The sequence below is a fragment of the Squalius cephalus genome (genome assembly GCF_949319135.1).
Source record: "Squalius cephalus genome assembly, chromosome: 7".
Classification (NCBI taxonomy): Eukaryota; Metazoa; Chordata; class Actinopteri; order Cypriniformes; family Leuciscidae; genus Squalius; species Squalius cephalus.
The window spans coordinates 46,157,784-46,185,024 of record NC_137128.1 but is presented as its reverse complement, the minus strand read 5'-3'; the positions used below and the strand labels follow the sequence as shown (position 1 = coordinate 46,185,024).

The 27,241-nt window shown below is 43.2% G+C and overlaps 2 protein-coding genes across 2 annotated transcripts in view; one reads left to right on the top strand and one right to left on the bottom strand.

Moving 5' to 3' along the window:
- The window catches only part of LOC307161943 (interferon-induced very large GTPase 1-like), a 65,944-nt gene extending 57,717 nt beyond the window's left edge, over positions 1–8,227 (bottom strand). The window contains exon 1 of the mRNA XM_079876911.1: positions 8,178–8,227. The gene's annotated coding sequence lies outside the window, so the exon portion shown is untranslated. The remainder of the gene's footprint in view (positions 1–8,177) is intronic.
- pias4b (protein inhibitor of activated STAT, 4b) overlaps positions 1–27,241 on the top strand; it is a 176,629-nt gene that overhangs the window by 123,553 nt on the left and 25,835 nt on the right. The gene's annotated exons all lie outside the window — the stretch shown is intronic.

Below are 27,241 nucleotides of genomic sequence, written 5' to 3'. Positions count from 1 at the left end.
CACCCCCAAACAGTCCAGTTACTGTGGCGCCGTTTCGGCAAAGCGAAAGTCGACCTTTTTGCGTCAAAAGACAACGCTCATTGCCCAGAGTTCTTCTCGAAGAACGAGGACGCGCTGGCCCAGACCTGGCCCAGCGGCCCGTTGTACGCTTTTCCCCCGGTCTCTCTGCTGCCTCAGGTCATCGAGAGAATCAGGGAAGCGCGCCACTCAGTGCTCCTCATAGCCCCATGCTGGGAGAACCAAGCTTGGTTCCCGGATCTAATACAGCTGGCAGACTCAGCCCCCTGGCCGATACCGGTGAAGAGAGACCTTCTCTCTCAAGCCCGCGGCTCGATATGGCATCCCCATCCAGAGCGCTGGTCTCTGCATGCGTGGAGCCTCAACGATTACAGGCTGATCTGCCAGACGGGGTCATGAACACGATCATACAATCTAGAGCCCCCTCTACGAGGCGGCTCTACATGTCGAAATGGTCAGTGTTTAACAGATGGTGCACTGCTAAGGGGCTCAATCCACAGACATGTGGGGTATCGCGAATTCTGTGTTTCCTTCAAGAGCTACTGGACGCGGGCAGGTCCCCCTCCACGCTCAAAGTTTATGTTGCGGCCATTTCAGCGCTCTCTGTTTCAGAGCGGGGCCGCGCATTAGGAAGGAACGAGTTCGTCATCCGCTTCCTTAGGGGAGCCAGGAGGATGAACCCCCCGCGACCCCCCGCGGTTCCTATGTGGGATCTTTCTCTGGTCTTGGAGGCCCTGAGAGCGCATCCCTTCGAACCCTTGGAAACTGTGGATATGAAATACCTCACGCTCAAAACCGTTTTTCTGATAGCACTGTCTTCAGTCAAACGAGTGGGAGACCTTCACGCGTTATCTATTAACGCCGCGTGCCTCGAGTTCGGACCTAATGACTCCAAAGTCATTCTCAGACCGAGGCATGGGTACGTTCCCAAAATTTTGGGCACTCCCTTCAGAGCACAGGTCATTTCCCTCTCAGCCCTGCCAACGCATGGCAGCGAGGCCGATGGTAATCTCCTCTGCCCGGTCAGGGCGTTGAGGAACTACATTTCACGGTCCGCCGCTTTCAGGCGCTCGGATCAGCTCTTTGTTTCGTTTGGTGGGCGCACCAAGGGTCTCGCCGCCTCGAAACACAGCCTGTCCAGATGGATAGTGGACGCTATTGCTGTGGCTTATGCGTCTAAAGACCTGCAGTGCCCATTGGGCATTCGAGCTCACTCCACCAGAGGCATGGCCTCGTCGTGGGCGTGGTCCAGCGGGATTCCCATTCATGACATTTGTGCAGCGGCAGGCTGGGCCTCCCCCTCTACATTTGTTAGGTTTTACAACCTGGATGTTCCCGCCTTGCAGGCGAAAGTGTTATCAGTCTAAGTCTCGCGTATGCCGGCCCACTATCTGTGCGCGGGCTACGGTGTGTGATTTAGCTCTACTGGTTGAGCTGCACTATGCAGGGAATTGTCAGTTCGGACCGGCCGTGCCGCTCCAAACCCCCTAGTGTGTGCTTATGTACGGCGCTAGCCCTCTTTAGGCCGCCCGGCTCTCCGCTATCACGTTCCCCGGGCTCTCCCTGGGACTCATTCAGTGGATGCTGGGCGCGCACGGCGTTGACAAGGGCGTTCCCGTAGCGTAGCAACTACGCAATACGAGAGAACCTCTCGTAAGAGAACGTTTCGGTTACTCACGTAACCTCTGTTCTCTCTAGAAGAGGGAACGAGTATTGCGTAGCCCGCCGTGCTCGCGCCACGAGCTCATTTCGCTTCATGCGACAGAAACCAGAGAAGCAGCCTCCGAGCCCTGTTTATATACGCTAAGCCACACCCCCCTTTTCGCGGGCTGTGACGCAGTAAGCGCGCCAAGCGCGCTCATTGGTCGTGACGTCACGCCAAGGGCTCAGCGGTAGGCTGCTGCAGTTGCCGCAGGGCAGCCAATGGGCACGCTAGTAGCTCGCCCTAGGTCTGCAGGCTGCCGCACTGCGTTGACAAGATTATAAAAATTAAGGATAATTTTTGGCTTCAGTATCTCGAGAAAGAAAGGCTTTCCCGTAGCGTAGCAACTACGCAATACTCGTTCCCTCTTCTAGAGAGAACAGAGGTTACGTGAGTAACCGAAACGGTTTCTTTGGTCATCCCGTGAGCAGTTCTAATCAAAATTTTTAGATGATTTTTTTCACCATCTAGGCTATAACCATCTTTAATATGTTGAAAACATGTCAGTTTGCCACATGAATCATGTAAATCATAGCATATTCTAAATTTAAAATGGCAATTTGTTTTTTTTAATTCTTCATCAAAATGGCAAATTTGACAAAGTTGAATAGTTTACTGGTGTCACCACTGTTTTGAGTTTTTGTTTTTGTCAGAGGAAGTCATGCTTTAGCTGTGGAATGGCACATCTAGCGAACGCTGCAAACAGCCCGGCTGCAACATGCAAGAAGTGTAAAAAGATATGACATTACGCTAAACTGTGATGATAAGCTCAATCAAACACGTGAGGTCTGTGAAATTTAATTACCTGAAGTTACTGTACTTTTACACACAATATTCAGCTTGTACTCCCAGCATTACACGCACAGTGACTATATGCTCTTTTCCACTGTGTGGTATGACTCGGCTTGGCTCGCTTTACTTTTCCACTGCAGTTTAGTGCCGCTTCAAAGTGGGTGTGATTAAAGACTGATCGTTATAGCTGCCCCACCACCTCGTCTACTGACCACGATACAGCAACTTCTTTAAAAAAAAATTAAGTCATTTAAAGCAAGTAATAAAAAAAAAAGTTATACATATCAATGATTCTGCGGTGGCTGTTGCTGACTATTTAAATCTAGCGGGTTTAGTGTCTCGTGACGCAAATCCAATGACGCTGGTAGTGACGATACTCTCTGACCAATCAGTGATCTGCAGTGTTTACACGTCACATTTTAGCATCGGTATGACTCGCTTGGAACCTCAACCGTGGTGGTGATTAAAAAAAAAAGTACTAGGTACGGTACACAGTGGAAACCCCCCCGAAAGTGAGCAGTACAGTACCATGCAGTGGAAAAGCACTATATATCTACTTCGGACTCAAAGACTTGTTACAGAACCTGGTGCATTTTCTCCCTTAGTTCGGTTAGTTTAGGCATATATAAACACTGCAATCATGCTTGGATCCGCACACATTCACACAAAATAATTGCTCCAATATATCCTGAAAGAGGTGTTCTCGGCCTCATTGAAAACAAACTCTTGGGTGTTTCAGTTGAGATAAGAAAACAATCCAACGAACCAAGCTATTATAATTCATAATGGAAAATTCATTATATAAAAAGCAGCAGTGTCTCATTTTTTCACTTCATTTCACTTCATCTCACTTTTCTCTGTTCATTTGCAAGAATGCTGTCCCGACAAAGCCATGATTCCAGCTCTAACTGCACACATACTGTGTATATAGTACTGTGCAAAAGTCTTAGGCCTCCATTAGATGTTGTTTTTTTCATAGCGATGACCCAATGACCCTGATTGTCTGAACCCGCATAGAATCACGGCAATTCATTGGCTGATGGCCATCTGCTCCTCAGATTCTCCAGTGGAGTTTCTCCATAACTATTTATGCCCCAGTCCAGAGGCATGCGATGTTGTTTCCTTTGGATTGGAGGATGTTTTATTCAGCGCTGTGTCTGATTCGGAGAATTTCGGGTCCGCGGCCGACGCTCTCTCGCCCATCGGCCTGGAAGCGCTGCCTTTTGCGGCCTACACTGAGCTTGTGGATGTTTTAGCACGTGCTACTGAGAAACTTAGCATTGAGTGGCCGGACGAGGCTCGCAATTCTCAGTCCTCCAAGCTGAGTGGTAAATCCAAATTCCGTTGACAAATTCCGAACTGCTAAGACGCAGTCGGCTTCCCTTAAGCAGTTTATGCCTAGGAGGGCTTGCGAACCTCCTACTCCTTCCCCAGTGCCTAGAGACTGCTTCGCACACCGGAAAGAGGCCCCTAGAAGGAGTGACGAGCTGAGACATCCCCCAACTCGCACGGTCTGGGGAGCTCGTGGCCATCCGATGCCCCGTCAGCGCCCCCGTAGACGTGTTGACCTGAGGCAGCCAACAAAACCTGCTGCTTCAGCTTCGCAGGGGTGTTCCTGATCCACGTGTCAGGAAACGGAGAGCTTCCCCCATCTCAGAAGGGAGGGACAGACCGCTGAAGCGTATCTGTTCCCCCTCGAGATGCTCTCCGGATCAAACTCTGTCATACCCCCCGCCATGCGCGCTTAAGGATGCAGAGTCAGTCTGCCAAAACCATCTTCCTGTACTGAAGGATGGAGACGCTCAAGGCTATCTCCCCTCAATGCATCTTCTCATTTGAGCTGTTTCACCTACTAAAGGAGACTCATCTGGCTTTCTCCTCGTGCTGAAAGCTCCAGCCTCTATGCTAGACCCCGGAATGAGAGAGACCCCGTGACCCCTGTGGGCCAATTTTCACAAAGGACACCTCAGGCCCTCCTTCAAATGTTTTAGTTCTGTGCCCACCACCTTTCGCTGGCAGTCACTCAGAGAGTCTGGCGGCGAGGCCCCTCCCAGGGCCCATTCCCGTGCAGCCCTTGTCTCACCACCTAGCAGCGTGGAGACTTCTGCCAGGTGTGTCGCGCTGGGTTCTCTGTACAATCCAATTCGAGTGCACACTCCAGTTCCGCCGCAACCCTCCTTGCTTTGATGGGGTTCACCCCACTGTCACGAACAGCACCCTAGAAGCTTCTGTTCTACAACAAGAAGTAACTCCCCCTTTTTACTTCAGGGGGTCAAGATGGGTGTAGTTTGCGTCGCCAGGTTGTCACAATGGATGACTCTTGGACTGGTTGGGGTGGGGTCTTCGAGGGCAGACCGGCGTGCGGTGTTTGGACGGGCGAGCTTCTCTTGTGGCACATAAATTGCCAGAGGGTCTCTCTGGCCCTGGATAATTTTCTCCCGGCCCTGATGGGCTGTCATGTCATTGTCAGGATGGACAACATGGCAGTGTTGTCCCATGTAATTTAATGTCTCAGTTGTTCATATGCTTTGGGGCTGGCTGTCGAAGGCTCGTCGCCTCTAAGCACAGGATCTCTCACTGGGTGAGAGAGAGACAATTTCTCTGGCTTATGAGGTGCAGAAGCTTCCTTCACCTCGACTAGGAGTATTGCGTCCTCCCAGGCTTTTTTCAAGGGAGTTCCTTTAGAGCAGGGGTGGGCAAACTACGGCCCGCTGGCCACATACGGCCCGTTAGGCTGTTTAATCCGGCCCGTCGAGTATTTAAAAAATTGTCTTAAGTTAAGATCGCGTTCATTTTGCCTTTTTCTTGCAATACTTTGCGTTTTATATATATATATATATATATATATATATATATATATATATATATATAGCGTTGCATATATTTGACAATCGGATAGCTAACAAATGTTTCATGCCATAGCTAACAAATGTAAAAAAAATGACATAAAAGCAGATCATCATTCATTCACCGCTGTTGTGGCTGCGGTGTGTCATGTAACAAGCAACGACGCGTCACCATGGAAACCAAACAGACAGCGCCTTAAGCGCATAGACTTGTTGCACGTTAATGTTTTTTCCTTTTCCTTTTCTTCCTTCTGTCATTTTTACTCTTCTAAGTGTACACTTGCAGGTGTTTTGTTTCTAATTTACTGTTAGGCCAAACAATAAACATAAACAATATTTAAAAAAGTATAGGCTATAATTATATAACATCTGACTAACTAAAAATTAACCTCAAAACATAACCTGCTAAATGGGGGATATCTAGCATAAAAAATGTATTGTCAGAATGTCGTCTCTCACATTCCCGCAGTCAATTTCGCGCAGACGTTGCCACAACGTAAATGTGTTTGCTCAGCCCAATCTCATGAAAGTGCGAATACCACGAATTGTATTATAGTGCTTATGATACGCAGTTTTCGCGTGCATATGATATGCACTTTATGGCGTGTAATAGGCACGCACTCCGCACCCCTAATCCTAACCAAGGGGTTTACAGTGCATATGCACGCAAAAAAACATTTTTGGCGTATAATGGCACGAGAAATAAAATTCGTGGTATAGATACGCACTTTCATGAGATCGTGTTTCACAATCTGCGACTGGGCCGGCCCTCTGTCAAATTTTAAAACCCAGTGTGGCCCTTGAGCCAAAAAGTTTGCCCACCCCTGCTCTTGATACAACAAATACTCTATATAAGTATTAAGTAAAGTACAAATATTAAAAAGTTTTTCAATCAAGACAATATCAGCAATGATTCTGGTGCCAGAGACGCTCTTCAGGTGGTCATGAAGCAGCATCTGAGTGTCACTGACTGTCCTTGTCACGAATATTTAAAGATAAATTAGTGACCTCCCCAAATTAGGTCATCCAGACGGGGAACGCCCTCTTTAAAAAGGCCTGTTTTATGTGTTCTCCTCTGCATTCGGCGAGTTTTATCCTCTTGACCGCATCACTTTTCATCCACGGCAGCATACAGTACATCCTGCATACTACTTATAAAGTTGCTCTAATACATGTTTTTGCTTTAATCACACATAAGTCATCAGTAGATTGATATGTTGAGTGGTCTCATCCGTATCACTTTAACCTTGAATTAACTTTATACAGCTGTTTCTGCACTTATACACGCATAACTCTGCAACGCTGTCCAGCTATTGGGTGTATACTACAAGACATCATATAAATATTACATTCATTGTGTGTATATATATATATATATATATATATATATATATATATATATATATAATATATAATATATATATATATATATACATACACACACACACACACACACACACACATATATATATATATATATATATATATATATATATATATATACATATATACATACATACACACACACACACACACACACACACACACACACATATATATATATATATATATATATAATACATATTATTATTATTATATTATTATTATGTGTATGGGTAGCGCAACTATGACTGTTTAAGCCCCGCCCCTCACGCCCAGTTCTGAAACTGCTGGTGCTGCAGGTCTACTGCGGGAAATGTCTCGTCTCTTCAGCTGAGGCTGAAAGAAGTTTCCGTGCTCTTAGGAGACTAAAAAATATAGACAGTTGCATGTGCTCCGGTCAAATGTAAATAATGGTGTCAATATTGCCGTATGAGTTTGAGCCAGAATCAGACCCAGAAAGCGGTAATGAAGAGAGTCAAGCAGCATTGAAGCAGCATTGAACTCGTGTAGATTCTGGAAGCTGTCTTCCGTAAAATGCGCAGCACAGAGAACTAAATTACGATTATAATTGTCAGGAACATAATCAAACATAAATTTTAACCATTGCTGACGAACTACAGCGTCCGTAGGAAGCCCGAACAAAGAAGACCTGACAGCTGGGTGAAAATAACACACTTTCGACGGCATGGCTACAGCTCTTCACTATAACTCTTTCTCTTCGACAAAGCCGTAGAACATGGCCTTGCCCCCTTTTTTGCATGTTCCGGAGGGAGGGTTGATCGTTGTAGTCCCATTTAGTAGTTTTTGCAGGCATTAAATTTCCTGACTTTTAAAAGACGATATCTCCGCTTACGTTGAACTTTCAGCGCAGCAACTTTGCAGATACTGTTCATGCACCAACAGTGACAATATACACTATTTAAAAATGAAAAAAGTAAAATCGCAATCAACCTCCCCTCTAACATATTGTTAAGGTCAATATAGACTAAATAGTTTAATACATGATCCTATTCATTTGCTGAATCCTGAACTTCCGAGGATGTCCCCAATCTCAAAATCAAACCTACGCCCGAAATGTAAGATGAAATAGGTCTGGGGCAGCAGCATTAAATGCGGTAAAATTTTAACGCATTCTTTTTTTTTTTTTTACTGTAATTAAGTAATCTAATAATGCGTTCAATCGACGGCCCTAAAACAAAATAATAATACATAAGACATACTATTTTAGCTAAATGGATCAAACAATAGGCAGGATAATTGTATTTTTATGTAGGCCTATATTACACAATTTTGTGGAATAATTCCCCTGTGCATCTGACTTAAGCTAAACAGGGCTTCTCCTCTTCGACAACTACAAAGTTATACTCTACTAGCTGTCTCCACTTCATCACTTACTTATGAAAATATCATTTGGGAATAAGATCTGCTCCACTAACCTGCTGCGCAGCAGTAACCCGGCAGACTCTGGCAGACTCCAGACAACGCCTTTGCAGATACTTAAACAGTACACCGGTTTTTATAGAAGAGGAGCGTGGCAAAAATGACGTTGTTCATTTCATAATAACTCCAATAGGATTGGTTCTTCACATGTATAATTCTCTGTATCTAGGCAGAATCAAATTGTGATTCCTTGATACTTAGGTTATATATTTAGACCGCTGTCTTTTAATTTGCTCTTTTAATTCTCTAACACTCAAACTTTGGCCCAAGTGCTGGGGACATTTAGTTTTCAAATCAGATAAATGTTAATCCTTCAAGGAAAGGAAATGTTATGATTAATTTAAAGTTCTGTAACTATATATATTTATATGTGTGTGTGTGTGTAGTGGCATGTTATATATGTGCTTGCATGGCAACAAACATATGATCTTAGTGTAAATTTACTGTGTGCTATTTCAAATGTCGGCTTCTATGAGCTGAAAGTATCTCTGCAACTAAAAAGGTGTTTATGTACACCCAAAATCCTGCTATTGTCTTAGAAGCATTTCCTCTGTCTTGGGTCTAGAGAATGAGAGCTGTTTTTGTCTCCTTATATGGTATAGATCTTCTTTCTCGATTAACAGTACAGGAAACCAGCAGAGTGAGGTTCGAGTGATAAAAAAAAAAGCAGACTCTTTCTGAGTGTAAGTCCATTAGTATTGGTGTCCCCTGTGATGGATTTTTTTAATTAATCAACTTGAATTAATCAACTAACATTTGTTTTTTCTTGCAGGAACAACATTCATATGCTTTTAAATGTTTCCAAACTCTTTGGGGAAAACTTGTGACTTTGAGTGTGTGTGTGTTGTTATGTGTCAGAACGTAAATGTTGTTTTATTTATATTGTGTAGAACAAGTGAGTGTGCGCATGTGTTTTCTTTTTCTTTTCTTTTTCTTTCTCTCTCCCTGTCGCTTTTCGCTCATTTGAGTGTAACAGGTGCAGCTGTTTAGAAGGACGGGGCTGGTGGACTCATTGCGTGGATATAAGATGTGTGGAAGGCTTGTTAATCGAGTTCCCCCTCCTGCTTCATGCCGTTGTAGAGCGTGTGTGTGACCTACACAGTGGTGTTAAAGCCGGTTGGCTGTCGTGTGCTTCTTCCCTTTTGTAGTGTGAGCTGCTTGTGAGCGGCTTTCTGATTGTTAGCGGTATAGACCGGTAATTACGTTTACTGAGACTGATTGAGAGGCCAGAGGCCCTACTTTCCTTTTTACTTTTTCTCCTGTTTACTGGTTAGCAGGGAGGTAAGAATTGTATATTTTGTTTATTTCTAAATCCAGGAAAGACAACCTAAAATTTAGTTAAAAGTCCCGTTTTGTTTGTTGTTTTTGCGGCCGACTGAACCCTTTCATTTTGAACTATATTTTCCCTTTCAAACGAATGAAATTTTACCCCTACATGTAACAATAAACATTGTTTTTCTTTGATCACTTTGTTTCGTTGTGGAGTGTTTATGGGAACAGGAGATGGAACTCCGGGCGACACCCTTTTAATAGGCGTCACTCTATATGTTAGTGCATGAGGCACGTAACAGTGTATAAATAACAAATAGGGGAAATGAAACTAGACAGATGGCTGGTTTTCAAACATTGTGATAAGTAAATCACAACAGCAGAGTTTACTTTTGCCAGTGACAGGGAAAAGGTTGGGGCTTGTCTTACCATTTTAACCAATCATATTAATAGAAGGTGACATGTTAAAATCACGAGTTAGGCACAATTATTTTAGTTTTTATGTGTCATGTCTTTATCCTATGAAAACTATTGTATCTGTGTTTTCGGTGGGATTTTCAATGGAAATTGTCTGAGATCCTTGCTTCTTCTTGGGAGAGATTTCCTGAGAACTGCTCGGAAAGATCTCCCGGATGTGATTAAAGCATTTAGAGGACATTTGCTGAAGTCTGTCTGTTATTACTGCTGCGCAGCAGGTCAGTTTAGGGAAGCAACTTGGAGTAAGAAACTCACCATTCTGGGAATATTGTCGTAAAAAATTTCAGATGACACTGCCATTCTTGGTCTTCTGAATAAGGATAAGGACATTCAACTTTGTTTAGTGAAGCAACAGTCTTGTAATCAACGTTAGAAAAACAGAGGAAATTTTTTTTTATCCCAAGTTAGTAGGCAACCGCTGATCTATCCTGATTAACAATGAGCCCATTAGACAGGTTTCTTTGTACAAATACTATAACAAAATTATTTTTAAACAGGCAAGGAAATAGCTCTGGACCCTTCTCATGTGCTTTATCCAGAATTCAAACCACTCTATCAGTCGACGTTTTCATATCCCAAGGTTTATATATAACCACTATAAAAACTCTTTTGTTCCTCTGGCTACAAGGCTGTTAAACTCTAGTGCATGAGTCTCAAACTCGCGGCCCGGGGGCCAATTGAAGCCCGGGGGATGATATTTTGTGGCCCCCTACTAGGGCTGGGCGATATATCGCATGACATTGTTATGCGCATCTCGTCAGTAAAGCCGGTTCCTTGATTAGTAGTAAATCACCATCACCTGCTTTCAAATGGAGCGGCATTTACTACACAGAGCCGTAGTTAACTGACAAGCTGAGCCATATCGCATTAATTTCGCGGACGTATCGTCTGCGATAATTAATGCGATATGGCTCGTAACAGCTTCCAGCTGCGCAAATCTTAAAAAATGTCTATTGAGGCAACAAGATTTATTCAAGAAAGCAAACAAAAAGAATGAAGCAGCAGTCGAAGCTAGCTACGTGGTGAGTGAGATGATTGCTAAGGCTGGAAAGCCATTCAAGGAAGGCAAGTTCATAAAAAAGTGCATGTTACTAGCTGCAAGTAAAGTCTGTCCGGAAAAAGCAGAGAGCACGGGCAACACTGACACTGCGCAGCTCGCTCGTATATGTCCGACGGCAATTTTGAAGTGATCAAGGAGTTGCTCGCTGTAATTCCAATGCATGGTCAGACCACCGCTCAGGAGATATTCCGCCAGCTGTGTGGTGCTATTGAGGATGCCAGTTTGCCATGGAAGAGGTTTGCTGGAATAACAACCGACGGAGCGCCATCAATGACAGGAAGGAAAAATGGACTGGTGGCACTTTTTCAGAGAAAACTGGAAGAGGAGAATGTGGAGGAGGCCATTGCTCTGCACTGCATTATCCATCAGCAGGCCCTTTCCTTTTTAACATCAAGGTATTGGGTGATCCAGTGTGATTGTGTCGATCGGGCACTACAGAGTTTACATTTTGACTCGTGTGGTTATGTCAGACCGCATGGTGTATTGAGTGTTCACTGCCGTTCGCTGACGCCATTTTGGTTGCACGTGCCTGTAAAAAAAAAAAAAAAAAAAGACATGAATGGACAGGCCAGGGTTTTTTTTTCTCTGTGTGAGCATTCTTCCAAGTTGGATTTCCCTAATTGATGGCGAGCCTCCCACTTCAACCCTGAAAGGATCACAAAACTAGAGGAAAGGATAATTTTCCATTCTATTATTTTTCTTCGGACAAGTGTCACGGTTTTGGTCTGGTTTTGTTCTTGTCATGTTTGCTTCCTTGTCTGTCATGTGATCCCTTGTAGTCATGTGATCCTGCCATGTGTCTTGTCATGAGTTTATTGTCTGATTGTTTGATCATTGTTCACAGGTGTCCCTTGTCTAGTCATTAGTCTTGTGTGTATTTAGCCCTCATGTTTGCCGTGTGTCGGTGTCTTGTATTGCTGATGTAACCACGTAGTAAGTTCTTGTTCCTGAGTTTGTTTTCGCCATGCCTCGCCATGTTTTTGTTTCTATGTCTGTTTTGGATTTTCATTAAACTGCATTTGGGTTCTACTTAAACTTGCTTCCAGTGGACCTCTTATTACAACAAGTAAGAAAACACATTCCCGGAGACTGGTTTCTTATATATATTTTTTTTTTTTTTTTTTTTTTTTTGATGGGACTAAAAACTTCTCAGGAGCACAATTAGTAAATTTAAGACTGATCACTCTACGATTGACACAGAATTGAACTTAAAAAAAAAGTGATATCACTGGTATTTGTTTTCATTTGTGATCACTTGAATACATTGATTGTGATTGTGATTAAATGAAAAGTAATTCAGAGGGTGCACCCAGGGTATACATATAGTTCATTGTTTTTTTTTTCTGTTTTTATTATGTACTTTGTTTATGTGAATGAGGGAAAAAGAAAAAATCACTAAACTCAAAGCAAAGTTGTTATTGATTCAACTTACCCCCTGTCTCTGCCTGTTGCTCAGTATCACCGCCGCCTCCCCTTATGTACCGTGCAGTCTTCTGATTTTATTTGTCTGGTCCATTAGTAAGTGGGTTAATACCCGCTAGAACTGTGGCGAGCCAGCCAGGAGGTGGCGCTGTTGCTGAGTATTAACAGTTGTGATTTAAACTATTCAATTTGCATATTTTAACCCTTAACAAACAAAAATGGATATAGTTGAGGCAGAGGGTATTAAAGTTCCAAACTCTGTGATTGTTAGTGGCTTGACTAAAACCGAAAGTGAGGATGAGTTAATTGACACCCTAAAAAAATATGGTTCTTTTACCAGAACCATTTTCATTAGTGACAAAGAATCAGAGTTTTACTAGAGCACAATAATTGAATTTAACAGTGATCAAGCCTTAGAAAATGCTAGAACCCCAGCTGCCTTATACTCACCAGCTGTCCAGTGATCCAGGTATCACTTATCACGTGAGGGCATTATCTAGTGTCTTTACACAGCAATTGTCTTTACACAGTCTAGGCTCAGGGTGTTCTCCGGTAAATGTCCTAGACCTGGAAATGAGGTTGATTATGATACTTGGCTACTCCTCCTCCTGGTCATGCTACGCACAGAAGAAGACAAACATACAGCAAAGGTCACTCATATGAAGCAGCATCTTGGGTCTTCTAAACAGAGAGCTCTGATGCATTCCCAAAGAACGTGGGTCTCTGCAAAGAGAAGCTCCAGGACTGGCTTCACTTGCAACTGAAACACAAGAGCTCAAGAAACAGATTGCTAAGCTACAAAGTCAGTTAGGCAATCTTATGACCAAGCCTAAAACCCAGAAGAAATTCCCACTGCAAGCAGTAGACAAACAGTACAAAACAAAGGTAGGAACTGCTGGTAATGTGAGTGCAAATCCAGTCAATAAGAAACCAACAGGCAGGCCGAGGCCATGGTACTGTTTTACATGTGGCAAGGATGGCCACGTTGCATCTTCTTGCACTTCTGAACCTAACCCTGCACATGTCACTTCCAAACACAAGCTCCTAAAAGAGAAGCAGCTTCAGTGAAACGCTCAGAACCCCACCCCCAACCCTGATTAAACTAGAGCCAGCCCTTGTTTTGGAACAGACGGGGGCTGAATTTAAAGCAAACCGTCTCACTGCTAAACATGTTTCAAACAAATCTCAATCTTCTAGTAAGCAAAGCGCTTGCCTGCCAGAGGGTTTAGTCAGTGCTAGGTGCATTGCGGAGGTTAGCATAGCCGGTGAAAAGTGTCATTGTTTATTGGACACTGGGTCACAAGTCACAACAGTACCCAAACCCTTTTATGAGCAGCATCTCTCAGAGTATCCCATTAACTCCATCAATGACATCTTGGAAGTAGAAGGCGCCAATGGTCTGTCTGTCTGCCAATACCCTGGTATTCCACCATCTGATGATGATAACTCGTTCGCTGACCCAGAGGATGAAGATCTTAATGAAAGGTATAATGCTTTTAAGGTTCTCTACAATCTGTAAGACTGGAAAAACTGGAAGAGAGGGCAACTCTCTGAGAGAACAAAGGAAATTAACGTTTGAGCTCACTCTTGTGCACCATTCGAGACGCAAGTCTCACCTCAGAGTCATCTTAATCTACATTTCTTTCCCCTGTTCCATGTATTTTCTAATGTCAGGTAGAAAATACATTGATACATTGAAAACACAACTGATTATGTAATTGGCATGATACATTTACCTGACATAATAAATTGTTACATTTGATTTTATTATGACTTACTCTGAAATTATTAGATTAAGTAGATTAAACAAATGCGCATGTGAGTCCGTTTTGAGTGGAGCATAGGGCACACCAACTGTGATTTTAGAGTTCCGGCTGATATTTGGCACTAATTCAAGTGTACTTGGTTTTGTAAAGACAAAAAGGGAATTTCCGTTTAGGACAGCAAAATGTTGGCCGACCAACCTAAATAGGGTGAGTCTTACCTCTTTTTCATGTAATGTTACTCTAGTTAAGTGTACGTGGGGAAACAATGGCATGACCAAATCAAAGCTACTATCATCCATCTATCCATCCATCCATCTTCTTCCGCTTATCCGGGGCCGGGTCGCGGGGGCAGCAGTCTAAGCAGGGATGCCCAGACTTCCTCCAGCTCTTCTGGGGGACACTGAGGCATTCCCAGGCCAGCCGGGAGACTTAGTCCCTCCAGCGTGTCCTAGGTCTTCCCCGGGGTCTCCTCCTGGTGGGACATGTCCGGAACACCTTCCCGGGAAGGCGTCCAGGAGGCATCCGGAAAAGATGACCGAGTCACCTCAGCTGGCCCCTCTCGATGTGGAGGAGCAGCGGCTCTACTCTGAGCTCCTCTTGAGTGACCAAGCTTCTCACCCTATCTCTAAGGGATCTCCCAGCCACCCTGCGTAGAAAGCTCATTTCGGCCGCCTGTATCCGGAATCTTGTCCTTTCGGTCAAGACCCACAGCTCATGACCATAGGTGAGAGTAGGAACGTAGATTGACCGGTAAATCGAGAGCTTCGCCTTGCGGCTCACATTCTTCACCACGACAGACTAGTACAATGACCGCATTACTGCAGAAGCTGCACCAATCCATCTGTCAATCTCCCGTTCCATCCTTCCCTCACTCGTAAACAAGACCCTAAGATACTTGAACTCCTCCACTTGAGGCAGGAACTCTCCACCAACCAGAAGTGGGCAAACCACCCTTTTCCAACTGAGAACCATGGCTTCGGATTTGGAGGTGCTGATTCTCATCCCAGCCGCTTCACACTCGGCCCAGTGCATGTTGAAGGTCCTGGTCTGATGGGGCCAGCATCCGAAAAGAGCAGAGATGAAATTGTGTGGTCCCCAAACCTGACACCCTCCGGCCCCTGGCTGCGCCTAGAAATTCTGTCCATAAAAATTATGAAAAGAACCAGAGACAAAGGGCAGCCCTGCTGGAGTCCAACATGCACCGGGAACAAGTCTGACTTACTGCCGGCAATGCGAACCAAGCTCCTGCTCCGGTCGTACAGGGACCGGATAGCCCTTAGCAAAGAGCCCCGAACCCCATACTCCCAGAGCACCCTCCACAAGATGCCGCGAGGGACACAGTCGAATGCCTTCTCCAAATCCACAAAGCACATGTGAATTGGTTGGGCAAACTCCCATGAACCCTCCAGCACCCTGGAGAGGGTATAGAGCTGGTCCAGTGTTCCACGACCGGGACGAAAACCGCACTGTTCCTCCTGAATCCGAGGTTCTACTATCGGCTGTATTCTCCTCTCCAGTACCCTGGCATAGACTTTCCCGGGGAGGCTGAGAAGTGTGATCCCCCTATAGTTGGAGCACACCCACCAGTCCCCCTTCTTAAAAAGCGGAACCACCACCCCGGTCTGCCAGTCAAAAGGTACTGTCCCCGAATGCCACGCAATGCTACAGAGGCGTGTCAGCCAAAACAGCCCCACAACATCCAGAGAGTTGAGGTACTCGGAGCGGATCTCATCCACCCCCGGTGCCTTGCTACAGAGGAGTTTCTTGACTACCTCGGTGACGAGTCCACCTCCGAGCCCTCAGCCTCTGCTTCCTCAATGGAAGAAGTGTCGGTGGGATTGAGGAGATCCTTGAAGTATTCCTTCCACCGTCTGATGACATCCCCAGTCGAGGTCAACAGCTGCCCACCTCTACTGTAAACAGCGTTGGTAGGGCACTGCTTCCCCCTCCTGAGGCGCCGGACGGTTTGCCAGAATCTCTTCCAGGCCGACCAGTAGTCCTTCTCCATGGCATCACCGAACTCCTCCCAAGCCCGATTTTTTGCCTCCACAACCACCCGGGCTGCAGTCCGTTTGGCCTGTTGGTACCCATCAGCTGCCTCAGGAGTCCCACAAGCCAGCCAGGCCCGATAGGACTCCTTCTTCAGTTTCACAGCATCCATTACTTCCGGTGTCCACCACCAGGTTCGGGGATTGGCGCCTCGACAGGCACCGGAGACCTTACGGCCACAGCTCCAAGTGGCCGCGTCGACAAGGGAGGTGGAGAACATGGTCTACTTGGACTCAATATCTCCAGACTCCCTCGGGATCCGGTCGAAGCTCTGCCGGAGATGGTAGTTGAAGATCTCTCTGAAAGGGGATTCGGCCAAACGTTCCCAACAGACCCTCACAGTACGTTTGGGTCTGCCGAGTCTGTCCAGCTTCCTCTACCCCGCCATCGGATCTAACTCACCACCAGGTGGTGATCAGTTGACAGCTCCGCCCCTCTCTTCACCCGAGTGTCCAAGACATACGGCCGGAGGTCAGATGAAACGACCACAAAGTCGCAAAACTACTATCAGAGAAGTAATATTGGTCATCTTATATCTGTAGTTGTGGCCATGACCTCTGACTAGAGAGAGTGTCATTTTAATTCAAGTGTATACAGATCCATGGGGGCTATACAAAATATCTTAGATGGAGTAAGCATGAATGCGACTCTCTATATTAGCCAATTAAAATATTATAAAAATGACCAATAACCAATTGACCTAAATTTGAGGTTGTGATAAAATGGAGTCAGATAAAAGTTTAATTGAAATTATAAAATGGTTAGTTCTGGTCCTTGATTCAGATTGGTTCTGATTCTGAGCCGCATTCAAAGCCGTTGTAAATTACTCAACAAACATACACCTGTGACCGCATTACATTAGTATTACTGCGCAACTGCCGTTTGTGATTCTTTGTTGCTGCATGTGTTGCTTGGCAACCTCTTTGGAACTACATTGCTTGTTGGAGGAATAAATGTGTTATAACGTTATTTTTTTGTTGCTGGTGTTCATTTTATGAATAAAATAAATACTAAAATTAATATTTTCTTGGAGTAACCGTTTTATAAAAGCAATAAGCCCCTTGAAGCCATGTTTTACAGTGAATTTAGAACAGCTAAGGGGGTTTTAACTCCGCTCCGTGTCATGCCTAACAACGCCCCTTAGCTGTTCTAAATTCACTGTAAAACATGGCTTCAAGGGGCCTATTGCTTTACTAAATTACTTTGCCACGCGCAGAAACCTTCACCCACTTATCGGAAACTGTTGATGGACCGATTGGACAGGCTTTACAAACGCTAATCGAATCTTACCTGATCGGGAGCATCTGATGCAGCCAGGGCCGTTTCAAGATATTTGGGGGCCCTAGGCAAAAGAGTGAAGTGAGGTCCCAAGTCCTCCCTCTGGAAATTTTTTAAAATTCTGATGGGATTTCTTGTATTCTGGTGCATTTTAAGAGTCATGAATTATCAATTGGCACAGACAGAAATTTAAGCAAAGCACCTAATAAAGCAAAAAAAAAAAAAAAAAAACATTTGGTGAATAGCCATACGTTTATTGTTATTCTCATATCATGAAAGTGAAGTGTGGAGGATTCGATATTTACTTTACAGGAAAAGAACTTCACTTCCCATAATGCCACAAACAGCAACGTCATACGCAAAACTACAGGTCCTTGCACACTGTGTCCGAAATTTTCGCATGCATTTTTTCGTATTTATGAATATTCGTGATTCGGTGGCTCTAAATTGTCAAAACACCATTCAAAATGCTTGCTACGGACGCGAAAAACGCAGACCGTTTTTTTGTTGACGGACGAAAGTTTCGGAGGCAGTGTGCAAGTGTGATTGACATAACGTGAGGTCGTATTTATTTTTTAACGTGCGAAAATTTCGGATGGGAATTTCGGACTCAGTGTGCAAGGGCCTACCTGTTGCGTACGGTACAAAGTGTTGATGGAGAAGAATAGAAGGACAAATGCGAAGGAAAGGGGCATTTTTCTCCAGATGGAATAGAAACACCACCAACGGAAATTGATAGCCTGCGTACACCTAAAATGTAACCGGACTTGATGGATTATTTTGTTTGGACCTAACTGCATGGGAGTCATAGGACCAGCTCATTTTGTTTGGAATTGACAAAGTTTTTATTGTGACCGCGGGCAGACAGCCGTGACAACACTTCTCTAGCTTTTGCCTTTATATGTTCGCAGAGATGTGAAAATACGTCAGACAGTTGTATTTGGAGATAATAATGGTTTACTTGCCACTGTCTCCTTGGCGTTTTTCCTCTTCTTCTTTCTTTCTCTGTCTTTTGGAAAATCCTGAAGCGCTTCATGATGACATTTTTAAATTTAAATGCCCGCGTAGCGCGCTGAGTGTGGGAACGACAGTTTCTCTTCCACTGACAGCTAGTGGGGGACCTGATGGGGGGTGCGCAACGGTGGATGTCACTTCAACATTACAGTGATTAGGGCACTCATAGTGTTTGTCGTTGCATGGGGGAATCTCTCTAGTTTGGGGGGCCCCTCTCACGGAGCAGTACTGGAAAGTGATAGCGCTGTCTCACTGTGGTGGTTTGTTTACAATGGTCGATACTGTTTGACGAGGGCAGATACACAACCTAAACGACCATGCGGCCATCGGGGGCCCCCTTCAGCTGGGGGCCCTAGGCAGCTGCCTACCTTGCCTACCCCATTGCGACGGCTCTGGATGCAGCATCTCTGCAATCCTTCCTAGGATTAGTGTCCTGGTTAGGGTTGCACCAGCCGTTTGTAAGTTCTTTCTAAAATTGGAACGTGAAGTCCACACCAGAGGCTTAGTAACTACTAGCTAGTTTGTAACTAACTCTGTAGCCTACTTTATTACTTACTTACTTATTCCGTTGCATCATTTGTTCGTAAGGCAGAGCGTAGGTAGTAGGTCATAAATTCTCTGTTAAGTAATGCGTAGTCTCATAATATGACGTTAACCCTCAATGATCCAATAGCAGCCTTCAAATACATGAGCAGAAGTTTTGATTAAATGCTGGGAATTTCAGTTTATCTAACTTCTAACAAACTAACTAACTCTTTTGCCTCACTTAAATGGGTGGTATAATACGTCTCTGATGTCCTCAGAGTGTGTATGTGAAGTTTTAGCTCAAAATACCCCACAGATATTTTTATATAGCATGTTAAAATTGTCACTTTTTGAGGGTGAACAAAAACGCACCGTTTTTGTGTCTGTCCCTTTAAATGCAAATGAGCTGCTGCTCCCGGCACAGGGGGTGGAGCTTCAACAGCTTGTGTCCTTTTCCCTCACACACACATGCACTGACAATTACAAAAACTTTTAGCCTTTTATGTTCAAACCGGAGTCAGACAAAGATGGAGAGACTCAAGAAGAAGTGACGACATGTAGAAGCAACAGGATATTTCTGAATGGTTAGTTGATGTATTTATGAAGCTGATGTGGAGTTAACTATCTTCTAGTCATTGATTAGCATATTCTGTCATGATAATCTATAAATCGCTCATGTGGGATCTGTTGTAAGATGCCAACAGAGTGACATGCTATTGCATTTGTGTTGCGTACTGTATTGCATGTGAAAAGACTGATGGGACAGCTTGAGCTTGAACTCACAAATGTGCTCGACTACAACAACTCTTCCTCTTCTCAACATGGACTGCGTGTTCCCGGGGGTGGGGTTTATGTAAATTTTAGGGTTGGTGATGTCACCAACCCGGGAGGAATCTCGTGTATAGTTCCTACCAGCCGTTTGTTGTAGTCCTTAAAATATGGGATGATTATAGTATCAAAATGATTAACACGTGCAAGCACACTTATCAATGAACTTGATACATGTTGCAGAAATGTTTTATCCATGCCTTTCAACTTGCGTGTGCAAAATTCAAAATTGAATGAATGTGAAGCAATTTGTACAAATAGAGACATTTTTGTGAATACAAATGTTTTCCTTTGTATTAGTGTATCATAATTTGCGCATGCAACACAGAAGATGTGCATGTGTGGATCAGGTGACGCGCGTGCATTCATTGACGTCTTTTCTGAGTCGATCTCATTTGATTCATTTGGATTTTGAGACTTTCTTTTCGCGGTTTTTAAGCATTTCACAACCCACACACAAACAACTACAAATGAATAGGCATGGTGCTAATTATTAATGTGTGCACAACTACCCATCTATTTGACAAATTCACAAATGTGCGTCACTACATTTAAACTAATACAATACAACTTGTGCGTGCAAAATCCAAAATCACATGAATGTGCAGCATTTTGTACAAATAGAGACATAGTTGTTCATACAAAACCTCAATTTTGTATTAATGTAGGCCAGAATTTGTGCATGCAACAAGTAAAATGTGTATTTGTGGACGAGGTGACATGCGTGCATTCATTGACTCGTTTCTGAGTCGATCCTATTTGATTCATTTGGATTTTGAGACTTTCATTTCGCGGTTTCGCCTTGCATGATCCACACACACAGATGTCTGAGAAAACCTGCTACCACTAGATGGCAGTATTCCGCTAAAACAGACAATGGCCGCGTAATCAAGCGTTCTTCCTCATTTAAGACGCTAATGAGAGTGATATTGAAGCACCAAATTTAGTACACAATATAGGCCTACCTTATTAAAGCTGCCGTCGGCAAGTCTGGCAGATTGAGTGGACTTAGCCAAAATTTTGAATGTTTACAACTCTCATGCCCCTCCCCACTACCAACGAGCACCCGCCCATCGTCAGTGCGTGTGTACCTGATTTTCTGTGAACGCGTCCATCTCTTCAGCATCGATCAACACCATGGACTCGGAGGTAGGCTGGCCTGGCTAATCTATCCATAGATAGCAATAACCGAGGAATTGGAAGCTTGTTAGTAGATTTTCTCTCCGCCATCACGCTTCATACAATCTTCAGGCGAACTTCAAGCATGTCGTGTGCATGTGATATTGTAATGCGCGCGTCTGCGCGAGGGAGGGGGGATCTGTGGCGTGTGCACGAACTGTGATTGACAGTCAGATCGCACACCCCCCTGCGCTGATTGGACCCGATGAGACGGGAGCGGTGGATTTTTGCAAAACAAATAACACGCTCCAGGTGGAGTTAGAAGCTCGGGTTTTTTTCTAAAACCACTTTATTTATGTTGTTCTGTCGGATTATAGTGTCAATTTCACTGAATTTGATCAAAAAAATGTTGCCGACGGCAGCTTTAATAAAGCATACTTTATAGAGGCAAACAGATTAAATCAGATTATGAACAACACCAATAGAAAATCATTATAAAACGCTTAACGTGCAATAGCGCGTTGCATGTTCAATAGGTATTGGCTACTGAGTTTAAATATCACCGTCATTACTGCATTGACGTTAAGCTTTTTCTTTATAATATGCTCTATGGGAGAAAACTATATAGCCTACAGACAAGAGCCTATAGCCTATGAACGCGACGCGCGGCGTTTCACGTTAATGGCATTTCCCTTCCTGAGCCTGTTAAAAAGAATGGATAAAACATTTCTGCAACATGTATCAAGTTCATTGATAAGTGTGCTTGCACGTGTTAATCATTTTGATACTATAATCATCCCATATTAAAAAGCGATTTCTCTAAAAGCAAATATCTCCCTTTGCTTTAAACTTTGAGCGTTGTAACTTTGCAGATGTTGTTTATGTTCAAACAGCAACATTACACACTAACTAAAGTTAGAAAAGTGAAATCATAATCAACCACCCCTTTAACATTATGCTCTCTTTCAGTGACTGATTTTGAAACTGCCTGTGCTGAAAGGTGAAAAGATGAAAAAATATGAAAAGCTGAAAGATTAAAAGGCTTTTGGTTAACAGAAAATACATTATTTTCCAACATCCTACATTTTCCTTATGTTCTTTGTACTGTATTGATCTGTCCACCTAAAACACATTTTTGAAGAAAAGGATGAGGATGAAAGAGAAAGAGAGGAGGTGCTGGATGACAGGACTTTGTTTGATTAATCAATTAATGCTCTGACGTAGATAATCTGTTTTTTGTTTTGGGGGGTTTTTTTGCTAGTAGAAGTTCTAAATGGCCGGTGACTTAAAAAATTAGTAGCCAAATTGGCCAGTGAGTGAAAAATTTTATTTCAAACCAGGTACCGGGCAACCCTCACGCTACTACATGTCACCATACAAACTCTTGTATGGGAGGAAGATGCGAAGCAAGTTTAACATCCTACCTTTGCATGGGAAGGGCAAATGTGATCTTGTTGCTGTCCGCAAAAATGTGAAAATGAAATGGGACAATATTCCCTTCCCTTTACCTCTGTACAAATAAAACGTTGTCAAAATAATTCCGGTTCGTATGGACACGCAGAAGCGATAATAAAAATAATTCTGTATTATGAATTTTTAAGGCCAGACAGGGAGTTTGTTGAGGTCAATTTGTAGAGAAAAACTACACGCCTGTGCACATATATATTCAAATACGCATCCATATAGACTAAACACTTAATATGCATGTGCCGTCAGCGTTTTCACAGCATTTTTTAAGTTTACGTGGAGATAACTTTTCTGTCAAAACTTTTCAACGCCTGCAACTTGGAACCTATTTCAAGGTTTACGTTCTCAAGCCGCCAAACACTGTTGTTGTGCAAATGAACGGGTCGGAGTGTGTTAAAGTCCCCATGAACCGGAAGTTGCAAACGACTTTTCTCCAGTTTTGTGACGTATTTCCAAGTGTAACGGAATATTGAACAGAGGGCAGGGTTTTACTCTAGCGCTCCTCCTCTCCATCTCTGCTCATAACAGACTAGCGGTTTGAGGGGAGTGGTTAAGCGTTTTCAACCCAAGCCGTCAAACCTACGTCATCAGAGAAGGAACGCCATTCCAGACCGGAAGTAACTTGTCAGATTTTGATTAAAGATTACCACGGCAAACAATTGTTTTCTGTGTATTAACTTGCACAGATTAATTGTTCACCACAAGACTAGTAATATGCGCTAACAAAGTAAATAGGGTCAATTTTGATTTCATGTCGACTTTAAGGGTTTTCTGTTAAAATGGTGTCGTGATAGTGGCCCTTAAGTTAATAACTAATGATCTTTTCACCGGAAATGAATCGATCAAAACTAACTTTATCTGGACAATAACTTTATTCTAGAGCTGCTGTAAAGCCAAAACAATCTCTGTTACTGTAATCTCCTATCACTGTAAAGCTGCTTTGAAACAATCTATATTGTTAAAGCACTGTATAAATGAAGGTGAATTGACTTGACAATATACTTTATTTTTGACAAAACATCCCATGTTTCAGTCGTGACTGCACATTTTCGGCAGTAACAGTAATGTTTTGGTAGTGAACACAATAGTTTGCCATGACTGAATCAGACTGTCAACATTTTATGTTAATACAAATAACTAACTATGTTGCACATATAGCAGACACACATCCGAACATCTCTCACAAACTGCTCTGAGACACAAAGGTTGAGGATCCAAATGCAGTTTATGTGAGTAATCCAGAATTGTAATCAAGCACAGACAAAGGGTCAAGCACAGGATGGCAGTCCAAACAAACAAACAGGCAGGCAGCGGTCAAAAGGGAATCAAAGAAACAGGACAAGACATGAGAGAGAATGCTCAGAAATGCAGTATAAACACTAATCAAGACTTCGCAGATAATGAATGAGAAAACCAGGCTTATATGGGGTGAGCTAAACAAGATAATGAGACACAGGTGAATGTGATAATGGATGAAGAGTCTGGGCAGTGAGTTCTGGGAAATGTAGTTTGTGAGGGAATGACAGTAGTCTGATGTGGACTCTGGTGGCTCTCATTCCAGCTGGTGACGTTACAACATCTAAGAACACCTAGAGCTTTTCTTTTGGTCTTGAGGAGAGTGCAAGTGAGAAGAGGAATGTATTTCTCTACATTAAAAAAAAAAAAAAAAAAAAAAACCTTCTCACAATGTAGACTGTAACAGAACCACTTTGTTTCATTTTCACAGAATGTCCATTATAACAGACAACAGAATTATTTTAGTGTATAAAACGGTCTCACTTAACAATGTCATATAAAATGGATTCCATCTATAGCCTAAAATTACAGTAAATCAAGGAATACATATATAACCTCCATTCCACTCTCTCATGTTTTATTTTTTTAAATTGTGTTTCTTCATAACTTCATCACTGATTTTCCATTTCTACATCTCAGATATATAACATATGAATAATGTCACCAGTTTTTTGCTTACGAGTTATTCAGATAAATCTCCAGAACCAAATCTCCAGTTTGTTTGTGTGTGTGTGTGTGTGTGTGTGTGTGTGTGTGTGTGTGTGTGTGTGTGTGTGTGTGTGTGTGTTTAACACGTGTGTTTGACGTGCATTAACGTCAGGATACTTTTTTCCTTGCTTTTCATGAGTCTATTCAACAGTTTAACTTTTCACACACTGCTTTGAACACTGCTGGGTTGTTATGGACATGTGATTGTGTGTGTGTGTGTGTGTGTGTGTGTGTGTGTGTGTGTGTGTGTGTGTGAGTGAGTGAGTGAGAGAGAGAGAGAGAGAGAGAGAGAGAGAGAGAGAGAGAGAGAGAGAGAGAGAGAGAGAGAGAGAAGAAGAGATGGATGGACACAAGCTACTCTGACCGCAGACACAGAGTGAGAAATCTCTGACCTGTCACCAGGAGATCAAGTGTGGATCACAGATAGATCTACAGGGACTGTGACATCTGCGCATGAAACACCTAGATCTTACTTGGTCAGTGGACCACAGGGCACTTTACGGAGGAATCGTCGCCACCTTGTGCCCATGTCGGAAGACAACAGCAATAAAACACAGGAGCACTGCAGGGGTTGACCTATAGTTGATACTGTAGATGTCTCCGCGGGGCCTCAGTGCACTCCCGAAACGGGGAGAACCAGGTCTGGCAGGTCTATCACAAAGCCGGATCGACTGGACCTGAGAGAACTGAAATGAAAGAAAAAAGAAATGGAAATGTGGAAAAAAAAGAAAGAGAAATATAAAATGTATTGGGGGGATAATACAAGGGGGTTTGTTAATGTAGTCCTATAAGGGGTTAATGGGAGGTTAAATCTTGTTGTGTGTTAATGGTCTATGGTGGTTACTATGTGTTCTTTCGTATAAGATGCCTCATTGAGTTCATATTCTTTAGTGTAATCCGGTTTCAATATGAGTTCTCAGGAGGGAAGAGTGTTAAATAAGCACTGTAAAGAAATGTGTTATAGTAGACCAAATGTTCACAGTGATACAAAAGTGAGATTTTGAGTTTGATGCAACCTGGGGATAAATGATGTAGGTCAGTCTATTGCTCTTCAGAAAGGGAGATGTAGTGTGATCTATAATACTGTTACATTGTCTGGGCACCAGGGGGCAGTAGAGGGGGCTCACGAGGTGTGTGTTGTGTTTGGAGTGAAGTGAATAAAAAGTAAAGTCATGTAAATCTACCCTGCTGCGTCTTTATTCGATATCTTAAGAACCCAACACGACACAAATAAGAGCTTGACTTAGAATTTAGGATTTAGAAAAACGTTATTGTCTATCACTGATGATAGATAATGTTCTGAGGTTAAAGAGCTCTTAATCAATACAAATCAACACAAACATACAATTCATTATTAAAACAGACATCTTAAAAAATGTAGAAAATTTCTCCAATTTTAGAAATGGAGACTACAATTGTGCACAATTCTCCAATCCACACACACTGACTTGATCTTGTGTAAAATAGTCCCTGCGTTGGGCACAAACAGATTCCTATAAGCCTTCTTCCTGGCTAAGGGAATTCTGATCCGGCATCCTGATGGAAGTGGATGAAGAGAGTCATAAAGCGTGTGTGTGGAGTCTGTAATAACAGAAGATGCTCTCCTCTTTACTGCCATATTATAAAGGTCTGAGAGGTGAAGCTGCGAGACCCCAGTAATCTTTAGCTTGCTCAATAATTCTTGATCATTTGTTCTTATTTTCAGCTGAAAGTAAGCGATACCAAGAAGCAATGTTAAATGTCATGACTGACTGTTGTCATAATGTCAGAGGAAGGTGAGGACGTTCCTTTGGTGAGAGGAAGGAGTGTGTCATATTCGCTGTTGGTATAATATCAGTACCTCTTTCTCTCTCTCTCCAACACCATCAGCTGTAAATCACATCTGGAAAGGAATGGTGTTCATAAAGTAAAGGTTCTTCTTGCCTCTATACTGCATAGTTGGCCCATCGCTGAGGACGAAGAGGTTTTGAACCCTTGGGTGGTTCACCTTCAGGAACTGAAGAACTGGTTCAAGTTGAGCCCACATGGCAGCAGATCATGTTTCACTGAGGGTGACTGAGTGTGTTATCTGTGGTGTAAACAGCTCTGTGTTGTCTCGCAGCTTTTTGTCATGGGTTCGATTCCCAGGGAAAGCAAGAGCTGATAAGAATGTAAATGTGTACCTTGAAATGCAATGTAAGTCGCTTTGGATAAAAGTGTCTGCCCAATGCATAAACGTAATTGTAATTATACCATGGTCTGGGTGAATACTCGATTCTGATTGGCTGCAGGGTGTCCATTAAAAAGTGATAGAGGACACCTAGTAAAGGAGTTCTGGTGAAACCGACTGTTTACCGTTCAAAATTAATAAATAAATGCGCTGGCTACATCAGCTGTGAGTAACCATAGCAACAGGCAGTCAAAGTATCTATACGGACTATAAATCGAGTGGACTATAAATATCTCCGGTTGCTAAATAAACTGTCAGGCGTAACCAGGGAAACCAAGTTATTGTTTGTAAAAACTTTAGATTTCGATTGTAAAACTAATTAAAATATAAAGTAATGTTTTAAAAATGTGTTATTTGGGAAGTGAGTGACCATGGTATAAGCGGGTTAATGCCCTTTGAGGTGTCCATTGTCAGGTATTAATGGACTTAGAGGCAACCGTCGTCCATTAATACCTGACAATGGACACCTCGTCGGGCATTAACCCTTACATGTTGTCTGTCAGTGAGATGCTCCAAAATGGACTTGCTGTACCTCGTTTGCACTGCCAGTTTTCTGCATAGTCAATGTGAAGA